This window comes from Mustela nivalis, assembly GCF_964662115.1.
Source record: "Mustela nivalis genome assembly, chromosome: 3".
NCBI classification, from domain to species: domain Eukaryota; kingdom Metazoa; phylum Chordata; class Mammalia; order Carnivora; family Mustelidae; genus Mustela; species Mustela nivalis.
In genome coordinates this window covers 177,344,090-177,367,345 of record NC_139022.1, presented here as the reverse complement: position 1 = coordinate 177,367,345, position 23,256 = coordinate 177,344,090, and the positions used below count along the sequence as shown (strand labels likewise).

General features: G+C 42.8%; 1 long non-coding RNA gene across 2 annotated transcripts; it reads left to right on the top strand.

Annotated features, from left to right (window-relative positions):
- Window positions 1-724: 724 nt before the first annotated feature.
- LOC309860978 lies at window positions 725-15,753 on the top strand. 2 transcript variants are annotated; one of them, XR_014309704.1, is made up of 5 exons: window positions 728-1,030; window positions 9,989-10,065; window positions 11,076-11,262; window positions 12,357-12,493; window positions 15,470-15,753. It is a non-coding gene; the product is annotated as an uncharacterized lncRNA (long non-coding RNA). The 2 variants fall into 2 exon arrangements; XR_014309705.1 differs by lacking the exon at window positions 15,470-15,753 and having other exon boundaries at window positions 725-1,030; window positions 12,357-12,600.
- Window positions 15,754-23,256: the final 7,503 nt, after the last annotated feature.

The following is a 23,256-nucleotide window of genomic DNA, read 5'->3' as shown; positions in this document are numbered from 1 at the left end:
TGAGAAAGTGGACACTGTAGCTCCTGACCTCAGTGATGGAAGAGGACCATCCTGCACCTCTGTGGGCCACAGATGAATGCACATCTGGGCCGAGGGTCTGTTCCCTGTCAGGGACAGCTTCTGTGTTAAAGTGACCGTGCGCCACAACGGCTTAACCTGGTTTTACCCATGAGACGGCACGTCCTGATGCGGCGGACGAGTCTCCCCCCCAATCTCTCTTTTTCTAAAAGAAAAACTCAAATACCCAGGATGCACCGTCCCAAGAGCTCTGCAAAAGATTTCTGTCGTGCTTCACTTTTTATACCCACATGAATAGCCGCTCATTATACTCCAGCTGTGTCAACACCTCCTCCCTCACAAAGTCCCCTTTTCAATTGTCTGTTTGCTGTTTGCTTTGCTTTGTTTTCCTTGTGGTTTTCTTTGACAAGATTCAGCCTGGGCGAGTAAAGAAGGGACTAGCCCATTGCTCCCAAGAAAGCAAAAAAAAAAGGAACTAAGATCCCAACACCCTTTAACATGTAGCTATTCATCCTGTAAAGGATCTTTGGCAGCTAAAGATTATGCCAAGACAGATGGTTAAATGGAGGAGGTTTACAATAGCCTTATTATTTTACAAGTTAAAAAAAGAAATGAGTGTACTCAATAGCATGGCTGTTGAAATCCTTGCAAAACTTGCTCCCATAATATACTCCCACAGTGTCTTCTAGCGCAAGCTGACATTGTTGACATGCGACACTAATGTGATACCTTGGAACACCCTAGATGGTGTTCTATTATTTAAGTATATTTTATATGAGAGTACTAGTAGGGAAATTGCTCAGAGATTGGCAGTATGTTGCGGAATAGTATTTAGTTAATCCTGACACAGGAAGAGCATGTTAGCAAAGAAACAGAACAATGTTGTTTTTTACGTTATTATTATGATTTTCAGAGATGACATGATCCAGACCACAGAACTGTAGTAGGCATTGTTAAGGGACCTTCCGGAAAACACAAGACAAAATGAAACTGCTGCATCCTTCTGCATCTGGTAAGTGGAAGCACCTGCTGTCTTTAGCCTGGGGTTCTCATTCCTGATTTTAATTTCAGATATGTATTTTTATTATCATTCAAAGGAAAGAATAGGACGATTGTGGATGTGGAATATGTGGAAATTTGGGCATATCTAATTTTGATCATCAGTTTTTAATGCAAGCTTATACTTCAGTAGATAAATCTAGATTAATATGGCAAAAAATAGAGTGCTTTTTTGTGGGTGGAGGAGTGTTCACTGTGTGCACATTGTGTGGCGTTATCCATGTTCTACAAACTTGGCCTCATGTTGCAGACTTTACGGGCAGCATATAATCAGACGGAGAGCCTCTGTGCAGACTCCCGAACAGGATGCTACTATCCAGCTCCAAATTACCTTTTAAAAACACTAGAAGGAAAGAACTTATTGTGAATTGGGCAGAGTATCCCATCAGTCCCCTTTAAAGACACCTGAAGTGACCTCGACAGGCCAGGGCACTTACAGAATCTTCATGGAAACAGGCAGAGTTTGGCCAAATAAAAAAGCATACCCAAAGAACCCAAAACAGCATTATACCTTAAATTCACTTTAAAAGGGTAACCTAAATCAGATATGATCAAATAAGCTTCTTCTGAAGCCTGAGCACCAGGTCCACAAGGATGTGAGAGATGCGCATCTGGCGTCACGCCACCTAGAAACAGATGGTCTTCTGTTCCCAGGGCAAGTTTGAGAAACTGTGCTTTTTAGAAAGCATGCTGAGTAACCATAGAAGATGAAAAGTTGAAGTGATGAGTATATGAAATGTCTTGATTTTTAATGACATCTTAAAAACGACTGGTAAAATAAGAAGAAATAATGGTTTGCAAATGTGAAGAGACAATCCTCTTGGACTTGGGTAGGTCTTCATAGGGACTCATCCACATCTTTAATCTAGATCTTCCCTGAAAGCAAAATGGCCAACTGGGAATTATGGGGTCTTAGAAACAGAGAGAAGTAAATGCAAAGGTTGTTTATTGGGCAAGAACTGGACCTTCAGCTCAAGTGTGCAGCAGGAAATAAAGGTCTCATCTCAGTAGGTTCTCTTCTATTCTCTGTCTCTGCCTCTGTCTCTCTGTCTCTCTTTTTCTCTGTCTTTCTCATCTTCCTGAGCTTCCCATTGACCAACTCCAAAAACCGGTGGATGGTGAACTCCCCCAGAGATCAACTCCTGAGGCACAGAACATAGAGGAGGATGGATGGTGGAGGTTAGGTAAGTGAAGAAAGCTCATGTTCACCAGCCAACACCCCAGCAACTTCGCTGGTAGCCCATGGGGTCCCTCTACCTGCACGGGAATCCAGGATGGAATGTATGCTGCCAAGACACGGTGCCACCAATAATTAAATCTGATTCCGTTAAATTATAAGAAAGAGAAAGGTATTAGAAAATCAAGTAACATTGTCTGCACAACACAGTTTTATCCAGAAAGCTGTAGAAGACCGAGAAGACAGGAGCAGAAATGAATATGGACAGAAAGTATTTAGCCCCATATCACCCAAGGTATTGAAAGCCAATGGAGATAAAAGTTACAGAGCAATAAATTGAACACATAATGTGCCAATTATAATTCAATCAGCCAAGTAAACACATTTTCAGCTTTGCCTAAACTTGGATATAAATAAAGTATGAATGAGAAAAATTAATAACTCTGTGAATAAATTATCCACCGATGGGAGAAACAATAGCCCACACAACAAAACTAGGCGCATGCAGAGGGCATGGTCACTCTGCTGTTCTAAGTTCGCATGATTGAATATAAACCATCTCATCCTGATATCCGTAGGAAGGAGTCATGAGCGCCGCTGCTGGACTAAGAACTGCAGTCAGCAGGATGTGCGACTGGGGTCAGCAGGAAGTGAGGCACGGAGGACGGGACGGGGACACTGGGAGATGCTGGATAGGGGTCAGTGCTTTGGGCAAACAATAGCCCGTTAGCTGACCAGTCCCTGGGAGGGAGGACTGGAGAGGACTTGATCTAGTTGGCTGTTTCTTCCTCAGGAATCCCCTTGTTCAGTGTTTGTTCCATAAGGGAGCTAACTGGGCCACAGTCCTGGGCTGCCTCGTCTGGAGTCTTTAGCAGTCACTCAGAAGGCGAGTGAGAGACTCAGCGCGCGGTCGGGCGGTCAGCCCCACGCTGATGGACAGAGTTGGGCAAGCATGAAGGGCTGAGCAGACTTTTGAGGCCAAAAATATTGGAGAGGGCATATCAAATGTGCCCAACGTATAAAGTCTTAGAACACAATGATTCCAAGGAAAATTCCGAATAAAAAAGAATCTCTCTTGTTAAAGTCTAAACTCTGACCTAATTTTACTAGCAGCAATTTATTTCTTATCCACACTTTTTTTTTAGAATGTTCTTATTATCTTATTATTTGTTTGCAAGTGCATAAATAACATGTGTTACTCAAAGACAATACATTTGTCTTGGTAAGTAATAACTTAGAAAAATTCTATTACGCAAAGTTCGGATTTTAAAACGTCCTTACATGGGTTTATTCATAAATATGTTTGAGGGCTAATATAGACAGATTTAATTATGTCCCTAATTGACCACTTCTCATCATGTCATTTATACTATAAATTTTAGTATTACTGCAAATGAGAGCTAAATTCCCATATCCCCAATCAATTTCCTCCATGATCGTCCTAATCACTGTGGTTTGCATCTTTATTCCCTTACGAATGTGGATGAAAACTAAGACTATGTGATTTATAAGGTCTTTTCTAGCAGCGTTTTGGTCTAAGACAAACCACAAACTTTATTTAAGCCTTTACTCAATTTCCATGGCTCAAAAATCTGAAATATTACTCAGCCTGGATAAACCATTCCACACCGGAAAAATGAGTTTGCTTCGTGGTTGCCTTAGAGATCAATGATTCAGAAATATCACCCTTCAACATCATCCCTCACACAGCCACCGGAAGGAACGATGATATTTCAGGAAATCAAGTAAAATGAAGGATTTTTTAAGCCTCTATAGGGGGGGGGAAAAAAAAAAGGAAAGAAAGAAAGAAAAAGAAAAAAAGAAAAAGGTCCTCACTGCCACAATGACCTTGGTGTAGGGCATTTTCTGGGAAATTGAGGATTCCCCTGGACGGTCAGCTCCCCCAGACGACCGTGAATCCCCAGGCAATGCCCCTGTCGGCATCGCTCTTGCTTAATTCAATTATTTGTGGTTGCGGGCTTTCCTTTGTGAATATTTTATCATGCGGTCAGGCTCCCTGACTTCCCTGTCTCCCTGCTCAATTCCATTTTTCTGATATAAACCAGCCCAGGTTTGCATTCATCTCACACACCCCAAACCATATCTAATTCACAGAGAGAAAAATAAAATGTGTCTTCACAGATGCAGATGTAGTTGTGTGGGTCTTCCGGGCAGGGGGATTTATAAACAAATTCAAACAGACTATCAATGGGCATGCATACCAGCGTCATAAGCGTGAGTTTTTATACCCAAATGACACAACACCTGTGATTTTCACTATAAGGCAAAATTTGAAAATCACGATTTAGATAAGGTTGGATTTGGGGAGTGGGATAAACATTTATAGTCTTTTAACCTACGAATGGGCTTTAAACATTAGAAGCAAGGACAGAAAAAAGAAAAAACGAAACAAAACAAAATATTGTGGCTGTGGATGGCTGTGCATGCACGTGTGTGTCTGTGTGTCCGTGTGTCTGTGTATTTGGGCCAGTATCCATAATGGTTCAAGACCACGTCCATTTAGACGTAGAGGCAGACAAGCCTGGTAGCTAACACTTGGGCTTTGTGGTCAGAGAGATCAGATTCAAATCTCAGCTCCATCCCAAGGCCAGCACGCTTTGAATTAATCATCTCTCTCCCTGTTGGGAACCTGGGAAGGAGAACCTACATTCTCAGTGTTCTTGGGAGGGTGAACAGGAGGCCGTCACACGGCTCGTCCTTGTGGCCGGTTCTCAGGCATATTATAAGGGGATGTATAACTCTCAATTGTGGATAAATATGGATATGCAGGGAATGGCTTATTATAACCATACTATTCCACTTGAAACGTTTGTTTCTGTATAAGATGTTGTTCTAATAGTAAAATGGTTTATTGAATTATAAACTTCTAACCTCATTAAAATAATAACTAAATTGAAGCACTTTAAAATTAATTAGACATTTAAATGTAACATTTTGAAATTTATTAATTTTATTATATTTTATACACGTTGCCTATACTTTATTTGTGTATAAATTTTATATAATCTAATTTTTACAAGAGTGACCATATTCCTACACTTAGAGAATGCAGACTCTCAATAGGTATATAATTAGTAGATGAACAACTGGGTTTTTCCTACTGTGTTTCTATGTCCTACCAATATTAAAAAAATATTTTTGGATTTTTTTTCCCTTTCAGTGTAACTTCCTCAATAATGATATACATACATTAGCACATATTCCAAAACAATTGATCTATTTCTTTATAGATCTATTACTTTAAACAACTAATATCAGACACACAGATAAGCCTTCCTGAAGAATCGATGGAAGGAGGATTCTGAGAGCCTCTCCCATTTAGTCCATTGCCTACATGCATGAGAACAGCCTCTTTCCCCTCCCCAGGAGAGAAATGCAGTTGCCTCCATGCACATTAAACACAAAAACTAATAAATTCCAACTGAATGATAAATGCAAGAAATATATTTCCATTGAGATATAAAATTTAGATATTTCATGTACACGGAATATCGCCATCAATGCACACATCTTATAATCAGCATGTAATATAGAACTTTGTGGAAGTGATGAGTTTTTAGTATGTATATGTTAATCAGGTGTAGGAAATGGGTTAATGCAGATGTCACTCAGTTGTAAGATCCAGACCTCATTGAGACAATCCAGGCATCATCACATGCCGACAGAAAGACCTGAGCCTTCTCTCGCTGGTAAAATTTGAAACTTAAAGATATTTCTATTGAGGTTCTGAGAGTCCGGGAAGCAAAGTGTTACTTCTGCCTTTTTATTGAATCTCAGTTTAACTTACTGAGGTTTTGTCCATACGGAGCTGTTTTCTCAATTTGGGGATTTATTAAAAAAGAATTTATCCTCTAGATTGTAGACAGAGACATTACATTAATGCTTAAGCAGGAGGAACATTAACCTGGGAAGAATGGGAGCTGTCCTCCATCTCGGCACCCAATGGACTTTCTTCTTTCTTGAATTAGATCTGAGACAGTAAATCAAGCATGAACCTTAGATTAGGACCTGCAAAACCGTACATGCGGGCCCTTCTGTAACCTGGTAAACAAGCCTTGACTATACCACTATACCACCTTTGGGTTCTCCAAAGGCCAGTGAGACATGAATACTTGTTTAGTCTAGCGAGATCTGACGTCTGGGTGGCTCACTTGGTTGGACGACTGCCTTCAGCTCAGGTCATGATCCTGGAGTCCCCGGATCGAGTCCTGCATCAGGCTCCCAGCTTCACAGGGAGTCTGCTTCTCTCTCTAACCTTCTCCTTGCTCATGCTCTCTCTCACTGTCTCTCTCGCAAATAAATAAGTAAAATTAAAAAAAAAAAAGAAGAAGAGTCTAATGAGATCTGTGGCGTCTTGAAGGCTCAACTGCAACACAGCACTCACAGAACGTGACTGTCTTGACCGTGCCTTGTGCCACACGAGGAGAGGGGCTGCTAGCCTCATTCCCAGATGAAAGGTAGGGTCCTTGATTAAGGAGTAGGATGCCCCTAGAGCCTGCACTCCTAAAACTACAACAATTTGCTGCAAGAGAAAAGCTGAAGTCTCCCATATTCAAACTAAGAGTAGGATTTCGGTCCCACAGAACAGAGGTTTTATTGAACTCAAAATTTTAGAGAAACCTGGTGTCCAACACATGGCAAAGGATACGTAGCATTTGGATTATTAGATAGAAAAGCAGAATCCCGTTCGTGAGAAGTAGGTAAGATAAATAAATCATGCTTAGATGGCGATCTTCATTTGAACATCCCAGAAGGGATAGAGAACTCTCTTCTGTGTTGGTGCGGCGGGTGCTCGCAATAACAGAGAAAACATTGAAGGTGATTTTGATATATTTGTTTATAGTTTCACACATTCAAATTTTTAAACTCCTAAATACTCTCTTTTGTGGATAGCATGAGTGCATATAATAGTGTGTCAAGGTTTCCACTATAAATATTATTTCTCGGGGATTTATAACTTTCTCCATAAAATGTGACCCCAGGCATTAACTATCTTTTCTCAACACAGAGACTGACGTTTTTATGTGTGACTTTTCATACGCATGCTGGGATAAAGCTAGCAGTCGAGCTGTTTCTAAGCCACGTGTAATGACTGAAAACATACTAGTATTGAAGTTCAAGATGTCTACCTGAACCACATTTGCTGCAAGTTAAGAGCATTCGTAAAACGGCAGTTAATTAGTCTGTAACAGGGTCTAATCATATTTTATTTGAAAACACTTACGCGAGCCCTGCAATGGTCTGGGCGTTACTTTCTTGAGATGCGAGCCTCGCTCCCGGCTCTACCCTGCTCTCCTTCCTTCACACGGGACTTCGCTCATTAAGCACAAAAGTGCTTTGTGGCATTACCGCTTTATGAGAAAGCAAAATAGAGGCATCGAGTACTTCCTATGAGAAATGAACATTGACTTTCTCTGAAGAAAATATAAATGGATTGACTTAATTGGACTTCGGGCATTGGAGCAATTAATAATAGATTGTGTCATAGTGAGGGCTTTGTTTGTATTTAAAGCAATAAATTACAAGTATTAAATGTATATTTATTTCAAGTTAAACTCATTTCTAATTGACATGTTACTTAGCCTAAGGCTTTTAAGATCTTTTAGTATAATTAAATTAATAGAAAGCTATAGATCACAGTATGATAAACAAACAGCCCAGACTTTAATATGACAGATATACAGAACAGGCTGTGTAAGTAGATCATTATTATCGGTTTAGGTTCAGCAAAAAAATACCACCAGCATGAAAAGAAAAGAAGGAGAGAAGCTGTGGCTGTACGAGTGACATTCGTGCCCAGAATCTGACTGGCCGGCCTCAGAAATCCCAGGCTGGGGAGCAACTTCATTATGAAAATTTCTTGGTCGGATCGATGCCTTCTACCAGAAGCTCTTAAAACCCCACATCAAACATTTAAAGGTTATTATGATCACCCCAGGCTTTGAGCAGCCAAATAGCTTAATAATGTTTCATGGATCAAGGGCAGCCTCCTCCAGCTCTTATTATTTTCAAAATCTTCATATTTTAAGTATAGTCCTTAGTCCGAAATGCATATTGTTAATACTATTGCCCAAGAGGAACATGGCTTCGAGTTTTACAATTTCATGCAAACAAAGCACTCAGCATGTTTCGTGACGTCTGGCTTGCTTTGTTGTTGCCGTTGTTTTGACAATATGTTGGGAAAGAGAGCTACCGTCTTCTCTAGTGTGAGGAAAAATTGAGATTTAGCTCATGTCTATAGCCCGAATTGTTTTATTTCAAATCGGAATGGTTTACTGCTGCCCATGATGTGGACCCTGGTGCATTTTCTTGGCAAGAGGGTAACTCATTTCTGAATGTGTCCTAATGGCACGTCTTAGGTCTCCTGCTGCGCTGAGCTCTGTCAGGTTCTTTGTCTGTCTTGCACACCGGACTACTTGCCCCATGAGGCTAGGAGGTTTATTACTAATCTTTGTATGCTCAGACTTCATGTTGCCTTGTATAGAGTAGGGGTGTGATGAGCACCTGTCTAATGAAGGAACGCAGTACTCTTCTGGATTTTCCTACCAGTACCATGGCTCTTCCCCATGGAGCAGATGGGACCTGGGGAGGAACAAGGCCCTCCTTGGGATAAAGCACTCTGCATGGTTGTGGGTCCTTGGCTACATTCTACTGTGGGGGGTTCTAAACTGGTTAACTACTTCTCAGCTACAATCAAATTTATGGACCCTAGTGACTAAACCAGCACGTGGGCTTGTCAAAACTGAAGGTGAGTATTTCGTGAATGCTCATTTCCATTTCTGAGCTTATGGATATCACCATTTTTAGTCCTCCCATGTTGTATAGACAATGTTTTATGGGGTGGACAACATTGAGTTTTGTTGCTTCCGGTTTTTGATACACTAGATGCTTCAGCGGAGGTTCAATCCTAACGTATAACTGTAGTTAGGTTTTTATTTATCCTCTGGGAGAGGGTTTTGGACAGCCCTGTTCCGTCCCACCATCTCCCTGTGTGGCAGCCTGAAGAGTGTGGTGTGCTCTGTGGATTTCCTATACCATGACAACGTCCTGGGCTTGTTTTCTTGAGTAAACTCTTTCTTTTGGAATAATTTTATATTTACAGAGAAGTTGTGATTGGTATAGAGAGTTCCCACATACTGTGTACACAATGTCCCCCATGGTTAGCCTTCTACTTCATCAGGGAACATTTGTCACAACCGGAGGACTGACAGGGACGCATTAATCTGAATTAAATCCCCAGAATGTGTTCAGGTGTCACTAATTTGGCCACTAATCTCCCTTGGTTTTACCAGTATCCTCCCCAAGGCAATGCTGTATTTTAAGGTTCTTGACCTTCTGAGTGTTCATGGAGATGATCTCCAAGACTTCCTGACAAATCACAGGTGCCTCCCCCCTCGCCTCCCTTCTTGCTTTGATTATCAGCTACCCAGCACAGGGTAGGAGAGGTCCATCTGGGTGTTCTCAGAGCACTCGCTCCAATAATCTGTAGCACTTCCACCAAAATTCGACAAGGCTATTGTGACAGGCAAGTGAATAGGGATGGATGCTGCTTCTAACAGTTTTTCTAACTTTGTACCAGCACAGAAGGAAAACCCACCTGGAAGCAGCTTAAACGATTCTAATCAAGCTATTTGTAAGGCACCATAAGGCCACTTCCGTGATTCTAATATAATGACTTCACTTTGCTTTCTTTTTTATGCTCTGTCTCAACAGGAAAGAACGAGGAATGAGGGTGCAGCCTCTCTGAACTGTAAATGCTTCTCACCAGGAGGAGTCAATTAAATACACAGGTACTGGCTTAAGTCGGGGATTCACATGATGGACCAAAAAGAGGCTCCATAAGAAACACTCTGTGAAAAGTCTTACACAAGGGCCATATTTCCATAGAACCAAGTTATCGTAAATTTATAACATGAATAATTAAAAAGAACTTAAATATCTGTGTGCGAAGGTTTATGCCATTCGTTGGAACATATTCTTCAGTGTGAGAGTGTGAAGTCCCTCATCACAGAGGTGGCCCTGATTCAGCCAGCACGAAGTCTCACTCAATGCAGGGGAAGGGGACTAGAAGTGATAGACATCTACTCTTCTAAAGAAATGGGCCATTAAAATTTAACTGCAAATATAGGACACAATCTTGGTTTCTGAAACCTTACTCAACAATCAGGAAAGTATTCAATTTACATCTGAGACTTTAGAAAGAGATACAGAAAAATATGAAAGAGTGTCAGATCCATCAGTTATGTCAATGTATATGAATCTCTTATTTTCTTGGTCTATTTAATTTTGTGCCTAAGGGCTTTGAAACCCGCTATTCTAGAGAATAAGGCCTTTATCTGGGAGTTAAATAGGTCATTTACAGTTACTGTTATTCTGCACAATGATTCTAAATCCAATAATCTCTGGTAAAATCCTCAAAATACATCTCTAAGTCCAATCACTTAATTATGAATTAAAAATCACACAGAGAAGTTTAATCTCTACAATTACAGTACTTCCTGCATGCTATTTTTTTAAGTTATAAATCAATTAAAATTTCAAAATTACTGAATATTATAATCTACTTGCATTTATTTATTTATTTATTTTAACTTGACCAATTTAAGTGTGTCAAACTACCGGTAGGAATTAAACTGGAACAGCCTCACTGAAAAACTATATGGAGATTCTTCAAAAACTTAAAAATAAAAATGTTACATGAACCAGCAATCCCCTTCTGGGTATATATCTAAAGGAAATGAGAACAGGATATAAGAGATACTCACCCCCGCCGCGTTCATTGCAGCATTGTTTTCAACAGTCAACATATGGAAACACGGGATTGCGCCTCCGTGAATGAAGAGGTGACGTGCGTGCGACGTGCATGCGCGTGCACACACACACACACACACACACACACACTGGAATATTATTCAGCTATGAGAAAGAAGGAAATCCTGTCATTTGTGACCACACAGATGGACCTTGAAGGCATTATGCTGAGTGAGGTAAGTCAGATAAGGAAAAATACTGAATGATCTCACATCATGTGAAATCTTAAAGAAAATTAATCTAGAAACAGAGACAAGAAAAGTGGTTTCTTGTGGCTGGCATGTGGGAGAAATAGGAAAAGGTTGGTAAAAGTTATGAACTTTCAGCTATCAGACGACGAATTTCTGAGGAGCTACTGGAAGATATGGTGCCTGTTGTGATAACACTATATTGTATCACTGAACTTTGCCAAGAGTAGTAGAACTTAAATGTTCTCATCAAGGAGAAATAAAAGGTAAATCTCTGAGGTGATCATTGTGTTAACTAACTAAATGACGAGGATCTTTTTCAAAACATATATATTTATTAAATTACTATGACTTACACTTCAAATACCTTAACATTTTATGTATCAATTATATTTCACTAAAACTAAAAAAAAAAGTGAAAAAATGTGACTAAAGCAATGTAATTATAGATGTTCTTCCCGATGTTTACTATCTGATATAATTGTAGTGCTTGACGATGAGTGGTTTACAAGAGACATGGCTTCGTGTTGACTATCCCTCACGATACAGAACTTAGAATCAATGACACATTTTAACTGTTTTTATTTAAGAAAAGCACCGCCTTTAAGGCGGCACCCTCGAGCTTTGACCTGCTCCATAGCATGAGGACGTTGTGATGCTCAATCCAAAGAGATTCAAGGGCGACTAAACCGTACTATACGATTGTAATTGAACGCAGACCCTACATAGACCTCAGTTAATAAAGTCGGTTCAGGCACCAAAATAGATTTGCCTTGGGTTCTAAACAAAATAATGGTTTGGATTTTGGGATTGGAATAGGTGCGTTATGTGGGCTGCTGCTTAAATCTCCCTGTTGGTCCAGGATGCCATCTGGAAAGCTGCCTAATGGACGGCCGTTGGCCACAGGTATTAGAGTTTTTCAGTGAGAACCATACATGACTGAAGCAGTCGATAAAAGACAAGTAGGGAGAAAATATGTGAATGAACTCTGTGTTCAATGGATTAATTGTCTCATTTATGTAATTTGTGGTTAACCTCAGTCGGGATTCTTAACATTGTTGGGTTTGTGCTTAATTCTGCAGTCTTCTGCAAATCCCCACGAAACAGCACAAGAGAATGAAATCGTCAAACCCCCGGATCTTGCATCAAACACCGAATACAGTTCTGTGCCCTCTCACTCGACATAGTAAAACCAAACGGCTAGAATCCTTTCAGGAAGGTGTGTCTGGAGGCCCAACATCAAAACATTTTTCTTTGTGTTAATCTCTAAACTAAACATATATTGTTCAAATTTACTTTAAAAAAAAAAACTCTTTAAGTACTAAATACATAACTAAAACTGGTTTAAATGAGACAAGGCCGTTAGAAAGAGTTTTATACTTTTTCTAAAACAAATGTTGGATTTTTACTCATCATTCCAATTAGTATAAGCAACTAAGATGACATGACATTTTTTAAAAATTCTTATGATGGAATAATTTTGAATTTTGAAAGAAGTTGCAAAGCTAGTACGAAGTCCCATTTACCATTGTTTCAGATTCTCCCAATGGTCACTTTGTATATGACAATGCCAGAGCTATCAAAAGGAAACAAATAATATTTATATAATACTCCTAACTAACAATGAACTATATTTGGATTTTACTTTATTTATTTATTTTTTTACTTATGCGCTTTTTTTCTGTTCCAAAATCCATTCTAGGTTTCTATATTGTCTTATTCAGCATGCTCATCAGCTTAGGTATGCCTGATGTTTTCCAGTCACTAGAATAGAGTTGTACATTTGGGGGAAGAAGACCGTAAGGCTGAGGTGCCTTTTCATGACTTCCCATCAGGGGGTTCACGGTGGTCCCGTGGCACTGCTGGTTGTGTCCACCTCGGCCACCTGGTCCAGGACATGTGCCGAGGTTTCTCCCCTGCAAGACACTCTGTTTCCCTCCAGATTCCTGTTTGGGAGAAAGTCAGCGAGTCTGGTCCACGACAGTCCATTAAGTCTACCTTCTACAGGGGATGTATTTACACATTTTGGAATTCTTCTCTAAGAAAGATTGTGACACATTATTTTAAAAAGAATGAACACTTTTAATATTTTTAAAGACTAGATCTATTTATTTGTCCGAGAGAGAAAGGGAGAGAACCCGAGCAGGGGGAGCAGCAGGCGGAGGGAGAGGGACAAGCAGGCTCCCCGCTGAGCAGAGAGCCCGATGCGGGACTCGATCCCAGGACCCCAAGATCATGACCTGAGCCGTAGGCAGAGGCTTCACCTACTGAGCCACCCAGGGGACCCAAGAATTAACAATTTTTATGTAGAAAGTATTTTGATGATTCGCCAGCAGCCACTGCGCCACCCACTTCCCAAACTCCGCTCTTATAAGCCCTTGCAGGTGTCCTCCTTGTCACACTGAAAAGCACAGGAAAGCCAGCTAGTGACAAATCTTTCAGAGATAAAAATAGGATTCCTTTATTTTCTCTTCCATGTACGTTGTCAGCATAAACCAAGATAACTGAGTAGAAACATCATTCTGAGGGAAACAGAGGCAACATGAAAATCCCTTCTGGTAGGATGAGAGCCGAGCATGGGCTTGGGCTCTCCTGAGGCAGGCTGCTGTTCACCTGATCCCAACACAATGATTCTACAAACCTTCCAACTCCAATACAATAATTCTACAAATCAAATTCTACAAAATTTTCTCTGGGAAAATGTGACATAGATTATGAAGCCAATGTTGGCTAGTGATATTAAATCATTAAGATTTTTTAATTCAGAGTAGTCAGAATAAACATTACCATATGGTATAATTTGATAAAATTTCGCCTAAAATCTCTACTAGTCTTTGAAGGGCACTACATTTTGTGAGTTGTTTCTATTAAAAAAAATTGATTTTAAAAGAAGCTAAGATAAAAATATGGTATTGTATTAGTTATCTATGGCTGCGTAGCAAACAATCACAAAATTATGCAGCTTAAACAACACATATCCATGTCAGCCTTTTGTAGGTCAAGGGTCTGGACATGCTTCCTCTGGTTGACCTGCCTCATGTCCTCTCAGGGTGGTGGTCAGGACTCAGACCTCATCGGCACTCACCTGGAGAAGAGATTGCTTCCAAGCTGATACCCACAGTTGTCAGCCATATTTATTGTCTCGTGAGATGTTTGAAGAAAAAAGTCTAAGTTCCTATCTTGCCGGTGGCCAGAGACCCATCCCAGTTCCTCAGCTTGTAGGTCCTCTCAACAGACCAGCATGAGAGAGAGTCTGCTAAAAAGATGGATGTCACAAAATTTGTAGCCCAGTAGGAAAAAAAAATACAGACCGCCAAGTCTGAGAACATCAGAAGGCAACGGTCACTGAGGACCACGCTAGAGCTGCTTCCAACACGTGGTTTCATACGAAGCAAGTTCTCTGCTTCGTTAGCTACCAAGTTCTGCGTTACAGTTATGCGTAGCTCTTGTTCTGAATAATCTCGATATTTAAAATAAAACTTGCAAACTTAGTAAAGAAGAACAGTGATTTATTAAGGTTTATCAGGGAGGCTACACATGAATTATTATGGAGGAAGTCCATTATAAACAGAACAGCAGTAGCCTTGTTTCATTGGATATTGTGAGTCGCTCCCTGAAGAAAGAAGGGGGCAGCCACAAGAAGTTTCGATGGCATGGCGCAACGAGATCCAGCCAGGAGGGAAACGCGTATGACTCAATAAAGCAAAGGATGAGGCAGAAAAAGGTCAATTGAGAGAGGGGGAAAAGAGGGAAAAGCATCTTCTGGTAGAGAAAACAGACTCGCCGGCAGCGCTTCCCTTGCAGCTCACCCATTCCTGCAGCTGCCCCAAGACTCCCCTCTAAGGAAGAGCGGGGTTTGTCCTGTTGGGCCCTGAGGTCGTGTGAGACACTTCCAGTATTTCTTCCATGGAAGCCCCGCTTACCAGGACCTCCGAGTCTGCGTCTAACCGATGAAGAGAATGGGCGCATACGGGCCTTTTGTTTGTAGCCTCGGAGCCTGCCCACCACGGAAGGTCTATCAGAGCTTCCAGAGAAAGAAGATCCTTGGGGAGGGGCCTGGGAAGACTAAGGGCAGCTCTTCTCTGAGTGTTCAAGAAGTGCTGTTGGCTCGATTTAGTGTAGCTGATTCCTCTGATGCTACCACGTCCCCCTCCTGAAAAACACTGTTCTTTATTGAGGTTTGGTTTGCACGCAGGTCCTGGCCCTCCTCACGAGACTAGACCAGAGAGCGCTCTCGTGATCCCATCGCTGTGTCGACTTCGAGGATGTGGTTGAGAACACGCCATCATCGCGGGCTCCCTTTAAGAAACCTGGACTCATCCTTGAACCAGAGTCAGTCGTGGGCCTCCTGAGCACCCTGTACTTACTGCTGTTTGTTTTCTATTGCGCAAACACTGCGGGAGGACTGAGCAGGCTCTTCTCATTCTCCTGGCCATGGAAACCATCAGAATAAACCCATGCCCATCCCTCGCAAGTTTATGGATATTTATGAAATGCATTTTTATATTTGCTTTCTTCTTAACTCTTAAATGTATCTTTCCAGTTTCGTCTCCTTCCATGTTATATAAATCGCCTTGCTTTAGAGTATGGTGCCCTTATAAACTATATTAATGTATTTTGGCAGTCTATTGAGAAAACAAGATTATTTAGTTTTAATTTTGAAGTCAGTGGATCTCCAATCTGGGATTAATAAGATGACACAGTGAGCATATAAAGAAAAATAACATCAATTTATATCTGGTTTTGTGTAACAAGTTATATCCATATTATTTATAAAACTAAAAAAACACAATATTTAGGAAAAGGACCCTTAGGGTGCCTGGGTGGCTCAGTGGGTTAAGCCTCTGCCTTCGGATCAGGTCATGATCCCAGGGTCCTGGAGCTTTACTAAGCCATGGGATCCAGGACCCTCATTCTCTCCATAGTGTCTAGAGGGCATAACCACGTGGTATATCAAGGAAGATCTGTATGTGCAGATTGGGTGGGCTTAACACATCTCAAAAATTATTAAAAATACACACAGACTTTTTTGTGCTGTCTTTGGATTTCAAAGATTAAAATATACTAGAAACATCCATTTAACAACATAAATTAAACAGATACTGACCTGTTCCGTCTGCAGACGTCTCCACACAGGAAAATGCAAAGAAGACACAAAGACAACGCACGGAGTTGGAAAGCAAACATCACATGTTTATATTCTATCAGGTGTGAAGACAAGAGAAATGTGTTTTAAGGCATGAGCAACCTGAGAATACAGCTCTCCTGGGTAATCTTCTTGAAAAGAGTTTCTCATTCTTCCAACTATTTTTTAAAATCCCCTGATTAACAATTCTTCCACGTTACCCAGACTTCCTCAGCTCTGATCCCTGGATGCCGTCTCTATCAGAGATGATCCCATGGTCCAAAATTATAATCCTTAAGGTCACACACAGCTCTGCTTCTTCTTCCTGGGTCAGCTCACACAGCTCTGCTTCTTCTTCCTGGGTCAGCTCACAGACTCTGGGTAAGTCCACAGCTCTATCCTCTCTGCTTGTGCTTTGCCATGAGACATGCTTGACAAACTATCACACAGCCAACTTTGATGAGGCTTTCATGCCAAGCGGGGTGAGGAGACAGCGCGGCACGGTCTAGGTTGAGAATGTGGGGACCGTAGCCGGCATCCAGGGTAGTGGATCCTGTGCATCAGGGAATGCAAAGTCAAACCACAATGAGGTGCCGCTACACACGCACTGGAATGGCTAAAATGAAAAGCCTGGGCCACACCGAGTGTTGGCAAGGGTGTGGTGGGGTCTGGACTCTCACTCACACGTGGTAAGATGTAAAGTAGCACCACTAATGTAGAAAACAGCTTGATAGTTTCTTCATGACTGAGAAATACCTCTCTTATACCCAGCGCCCCACTCCTAGCTCTCTACCCAAAGGAATGGGCAATAGAGCCCACACAAAAATCTCCTTGTGCGTGGATGTTCCTAGCAGCTCTATCTGTGAGAGCCAAAACATGGAAGAAACTTGAATGTCCTCCAGAGGTGCACAAATAAGTTGTGGTATGTCCACACAACAGACAATGGCTCAGCAAGATAGAGATGAATCAACTAGGGACACATCCGGACTGTGGGTAAATTGCAAGATTTACCCATGTGAGTGAACCGAGCCAGCAACAAAGACCAATGCATTCTCATTCCATTTATGAAACCCTGGGGAGGCAACCTGATTCACACTGACAGAAAGGAAATTAGAGGTTGCTGTGGGAGAGTGTGGGGATGGACAGAAGAGGAGTAAGTAAGCACAAGGAAGGCTAGGAAGTGCTGCATGTGTTCACAGGTTGGAGTCTGGTGATGCTGTGATGGGCATCGACATACATTGGAACGCATCCGGTTGAGCGCTTTAAACGTGTGCGGTCACACCAGGTGTTTAAAAAACTGGGCAGCCTATAGTTTCTAACCACAACCTGAAATTGTTAGGATTTCAAAACAAAGCATTAAATTTTTAAATGGTGGAAAATAAAATGCTGTCCAGAAATTATTATCAAAACAAGTCACTACCCCTTGATCACTGAAAAGCGAATTATTTCAAAGTTTCAAGCCACATAAACAGTAAGTTCCCAACCAGTGACATGCCTTCAGAACCATCAATAAACAGATCATATGCTGCCTGATCCCAGTGTCTGGAAGCTAGAGAAACAAGGCATGGCCACGGAAGAGAAGCAGCCGGCCATAGTTATGAGGGACGGTGCAGACTGGACACAATACTATGAGGTCGAAGATAGACATCGACACTTTCAAACACCCTCTAAACCAACCACTGTATTCTTCAGAAATGAAAGCACCACTGACTTCAAAAAGTGACTGCTTGGGGCCCCTGGGTGGCTCAGTCCTTGAGCGTCTGCCTTTGGCTTAGGTCATGATCCCAGGGTCCTGGGATTGAACCCCACGTTGGGCTCCCTGCTCAGCCAGCCTGCTTCTCCCTCCCCCTCTGCCTGCTGTTCCCCCTTCTGTTTTCTCTCTCTCAAATAAATAAATAAAATCTTAAAAAAAAAAAAAGTGACTGGCTATGTTAACATACAAGTAGACTAAATGAGAACCCTGACCAGGATCACAAAGTCCTGAGATTAAATACCCAAAAATGTAACTTCTACTTCTGCCTCAAAATCAAAATCAATCTCTTAAAACAGCATAGTACAATGTAATGCAATGCAAATAATAACTTTAAAAATATGACAAGGAGTATCTTTATTAAACCAGAAGCTATTAGATACTTAAAGATAAATGTTCAGATGTTCTTACAACAAATATTATCTAAAATGATTTTGAATGTTTCAGTTTATACTATGAGAAAAATAAAAAAAGTTACAAATGTTACCCATAAAATACATTATTATTTATGAATAATTTAAATGTGTGTTTGAAAAATTCGAGAGGATCAACTGGTAGGATTAAGATTCCTGGTTGCAAGATAACTATTTAATATTATGCAAAAAAAGCCCATTCCCAATAGTGACAAAAATATGTACACATAGAAACCAACTTAACCACAGGAGTGAAGGACCTATAGAAACAAGACGGGGTACTCCAGCAAATTACAGGAAAGGGGGTGAATCCACATAAGAAGCTAAAATGAATATTTCTAAATGTCAATTATTCCCACATGAATCTTTACTGTAATACAAATACAATACAACATTGAATAGGATTTTACGTGAAACCTGGCAAAATAAACATCCAACTATTTCTGCAAGAGAGGCGAGGAATCCGTACGACAGACACAGTGACTGTTTTCAGTATCCCCCACCTCCTTAAAGTAGCACCGGAACCAGAGAATTTGGAGAAGTGGTAAAAACAAAAAATCTCTGGGCCAAGTAATCTTTCATTTTCAGCTGTTGTAAAAAGAATGAGTTCTCTCTTTGAAGCCAGTGTAACAAGAATCTCAGGCATCGTCAAAGAAAAGCACAGACCATGCTTTTATATAAATACAAATTTGATGGAGCACTGGGTGTGGTGCAAAAACAAAGAACACTGTTACGGTGAAAAGAAATAAAAACAAAACCAAAAACAATAAATACAAATTTGAAAACATCAGCAACAGATCCGTAAGTTAAATACAAACACACTATGAACAAGTAAAGGCTATTTCAGGAAAACATTTTACTATCCTAAGAGCTGACATGGGTTGGAGTTTCTTGATCTTGCTAAAAGCTGAAAAAAGATACTTAATAAACTACAGTATTTCTTTCTGATAACAAAGACTAGAGCAGAAAGAATCTTTTATTACAATAACAGGTGAACACATTGAAATTCAACATGAACCATACTCAACAAGGAAAAACCATGACATTCAAATTCAAGTAAAGAGCAAGAAAACATTGCTTATTTCCAGGCAACAGTTTTTGGTGGGTGTGGGGGGGGGTGGGGGGTCTTAGCCACTGCAGTGCAGCGGAAAAGCAAAGAAATCACCTGCATGAATTGGGGGAGGGGGGAGCTTCAGGATAGTCATCATTCTGGTGGGATCACCAGGTGGAATTCTGAAGACACTCTTCAAGAGCTTTTGGAAATGAGAGAGCTTAGTTGCGTGCTGGACAAAGATAACTCCCAACAGGGTGTGTGGATCTGGAGAGCTGGGCCGGTGGGAAGGTGAAGCCCTCGCTCAACCAAAAATAATAAGCAGATTGAGGAAAAAACAAAATCAAACAAAACAAACTCAAAATGAGAAAGTGTGGACAAGAAGCAAGAGGGAACCATGCCGAGGGAGTGTAGCCAGAGAAGAAGGGGCTGTAGAAAAGTCTGCAAGAGGTCGAGAGAACATTTCAGTTTGCAGAGACCGTGAGAAAGCTCCTCGCAGAGTCCGGGGCCGGCCGGGCTGCAGGGGGTCCCTGGGATCCGGGGCCTGGGGTCCCACGGCTGGCACGCCCAGGTGACCCTTCCTGGTGGCGAGGGTTTGCACACAGGGCAGGCACCCAGGGACGCCCGCAGCGGGTGTTCCCTCTGCCGCGGGCTCTCGCAGGACTGACGCCCCAGCGCCCGCTCACCCCCACTCGCTCTCACACTCCGGCTAACGGAGCCTTCCTCGTCCGCCCCTCTCGGGATCTGCCTCTCAAAGGACTGGGCTCGCACGCAACTACCATGATCTGTTCGTATTCCAATCTGACAAAAAGGGCACATGTTTCCAGACAGCTATGAAGGTGCCTGAGAGTCACCTGTGGGCGGGCCTCTGAGCTGCGCACTGCAGCGGCGGGGGCCCTCGGGGGACCTGTTGAGCTGCTAACGGCGCCACTGCTAGGCGGACCTCGCCAGGTCGCTGGCCACGGGGAGCCCCGGAGGGAATGCATCCTGTCCCGGGGGACTCTGGGTGGTTCTCCATCCTTAAGGTTGGTTCTCCATCCCTGAGTCACCGAGGCCCATGGTCCCTCACCATCCGCATGGCGCAGCGCAGGTGCCGGTGGAGGGAACGCAGGTGCTCTGGGCCGGGAGGTCTGGCCAGCGCAGTGGAGGCTGTGGGCGGAGCCCCTTCAGAGGAGGACGCTGCCCATGGTAGGGAGAGCAAGGCCTGCCTGGGTGACAGCCACGAGGGACAGACAAGAGATGACGCAGGGCTTGGCGGAAGACCCAAGGCAGTGAGGGGTTGGCGGGAGAGGGCTATGAGGGAGTCTTGCGGGCTGGATCCCTCCTTCCCCGAGTCCGGGCACGCGGGCCCTTCTGGGTGTGTGCAGGGAGCGCAGGGACCCGAGGCAGGGCCCGTCTGGCCAGTGTCCAGGGCTCAGGTTCGCGGCCGCCCCCGCCGCCGCAGCCCCCGCGCGGGTCCGCTCAGCCGCGTCATTTCACGCTCAGGGAAGACAGTGGCGGCTGAAGATCTGAGAAAATTGACCTCTGTGAACTCCGATCGCGCCCTGTCCTAAAGCCGGGTATCGGGCTTCTTTGTATGGCGGAATCTAGGGCAGAAACAGAATTCTTCATGTCGGCACAAACCACCAGTCTTGGAGACAGGCCTGAAAGGCACATAAAGGAAAATCACACTTTGGTAGCGGCACACTTGGATTCACCAGGTTTTGATATAAATACATACATACACACATACATACGTACGTACTTATTGATATATAAACAAACTAGTGTCTTCAACAAAATATTTTTTTTATTTTTTTAAAGATTTTATTTATTTGTCAGAGAGAGAGCACAAGAGCGAGCACAGGCAGACGGAGTGGCAGGAAGAGACAGACAGAGAAGCAGGCTCAAGGAGCCCGATGCGGGACTCAATCCCAGGACACTGGGATCATGACCTGAGCGGAAGGCAGCTGCTTAACCAACTGAGCCACCCAGGCGTCCCAACAAAATATTTTAAAATCCAACAAAATAATCCTTTGGATTCCCTTCCAGAAGTATCTAATTATTTTCAAAACAATAAACTCTATGGAAATTTGATGATATTTTGCTTTTTAAAAATTCCATTAATATAACTATTTATATTATAGTTTTCCTGAGTCTTTGAGCCAGAAGCAAATGCACTCCTGCTTCCTGAATGCAAATATAATCATTAATTTCAACTAAAATTTATACAACATAGAAATGCAGGACAGTCCAATTCCCTGCTGAAGGAAGAGGCTGCCAGAAGGAAAAATTAGAAGTCCCTGACCTAAAGCACTGTTAAAAACATTTATTTATGCACCTAAAGATTTCACTTATAATTGCTTATAATCTCCTGAAAGGGAATGAAGCTATCCCGTGCAGATGGCAGGGTTTTGCCCCATTTTTCACAAGATAAATGCCTCTGAGAGTCACCTTCCTGAGTTCTAGAACATCCATGAATCAGGAGCAGCTGATGCTGGACAGGCAAGCTGACTTCTGTCACCTTCTGATAAATGGATCAAGAGGGAATGCTGCGTCTTGGAGATGTTCCTCTCCTCTAGGTGGAAGCCAGCTCAGGGGTCGCTCAGTGTTTCATGCAGACCGAATCCCTGTGCTGTCTCTCCTTTGGCTCTGCAGAGGCTGGACTCTGTCCAGCAGGTCACATTGCATGGGATGTCTCCAAGTCCTCATCACCTTGCTCTTCCATCTCAAAGGCAAAGTGTGGTTTGGTGGGAAGGGTCGGATGGCCGCCGGAGCTGAGTCAGCCAGCCAGCTGAGTGGGCCAGCCTGTGCCTTGAGGGGGTCTGAGAAGTCTATAATAGCGAAAGCCTCCTTAGGGCTAGCAGCTATTTTTAGAAGGAGTGACATGTCTCCCTGGAATCACAGAAAGAGGGGATTTTCACCAAAAGGACACATGGAGGACAACGTCTTGATTTCCAAGAGCCACTTGCTGTCAGAGGTTTAGGCTACATGGCTTGAGGCAGAAAGGTGATCTTGAGTCTTGCTTGGCAGGATGTACCTGCCGACCAGCGGTCCGGGCGGGTGCTGGGCCCTTGGCTGTCGTGTGTTGCCAGGATAACAGACGGACCCACACGAGGAGGAGAGCCATGAAACAGCACCAGATCGCTGTCCTGTCTCTCTGCCTTCTTCCCAGGAGCTGCTATGAAAAGGAAAGCCCACGGGAGCCAGAGCTGGGTCTCCACAGAGCTGACGGGTGAAGCTAGCTGGAGACTGAACGGTGTGGGCAAAGGGTCATCTCATCTAAAGCAGCCCGGCGTGCCGCTGCCCCCGCCGCAGGGCCGCAGAGTGCCACACCTTTCCTTCCGACTCTGTCTTCAATTCCCCTGTGATTGTGAATATACACCGCCTTACAGCATCTAATGTGCTTTTGTTTTGTTTTGTTCCTTGTAAAAGGTATCTTGTGCTTTCTCCCGGGAAGGCAGGAACATGCATATTGTACCTTCTCACAACCCCGCTGGCTCCCAACTATCTTCTGCATTGAGGGCTGCCTGGTCCATTCAACTCACCACTTCCCCCTTCAGTCCAGCCGCCTCCGCAGCCTTATCGTCAGCTCTTACCCAACACGAACCATTTTTCTGTCTAAAGCGAGGGCAGGTGTTGTGACTGTGCCCCTTTGAAAGTC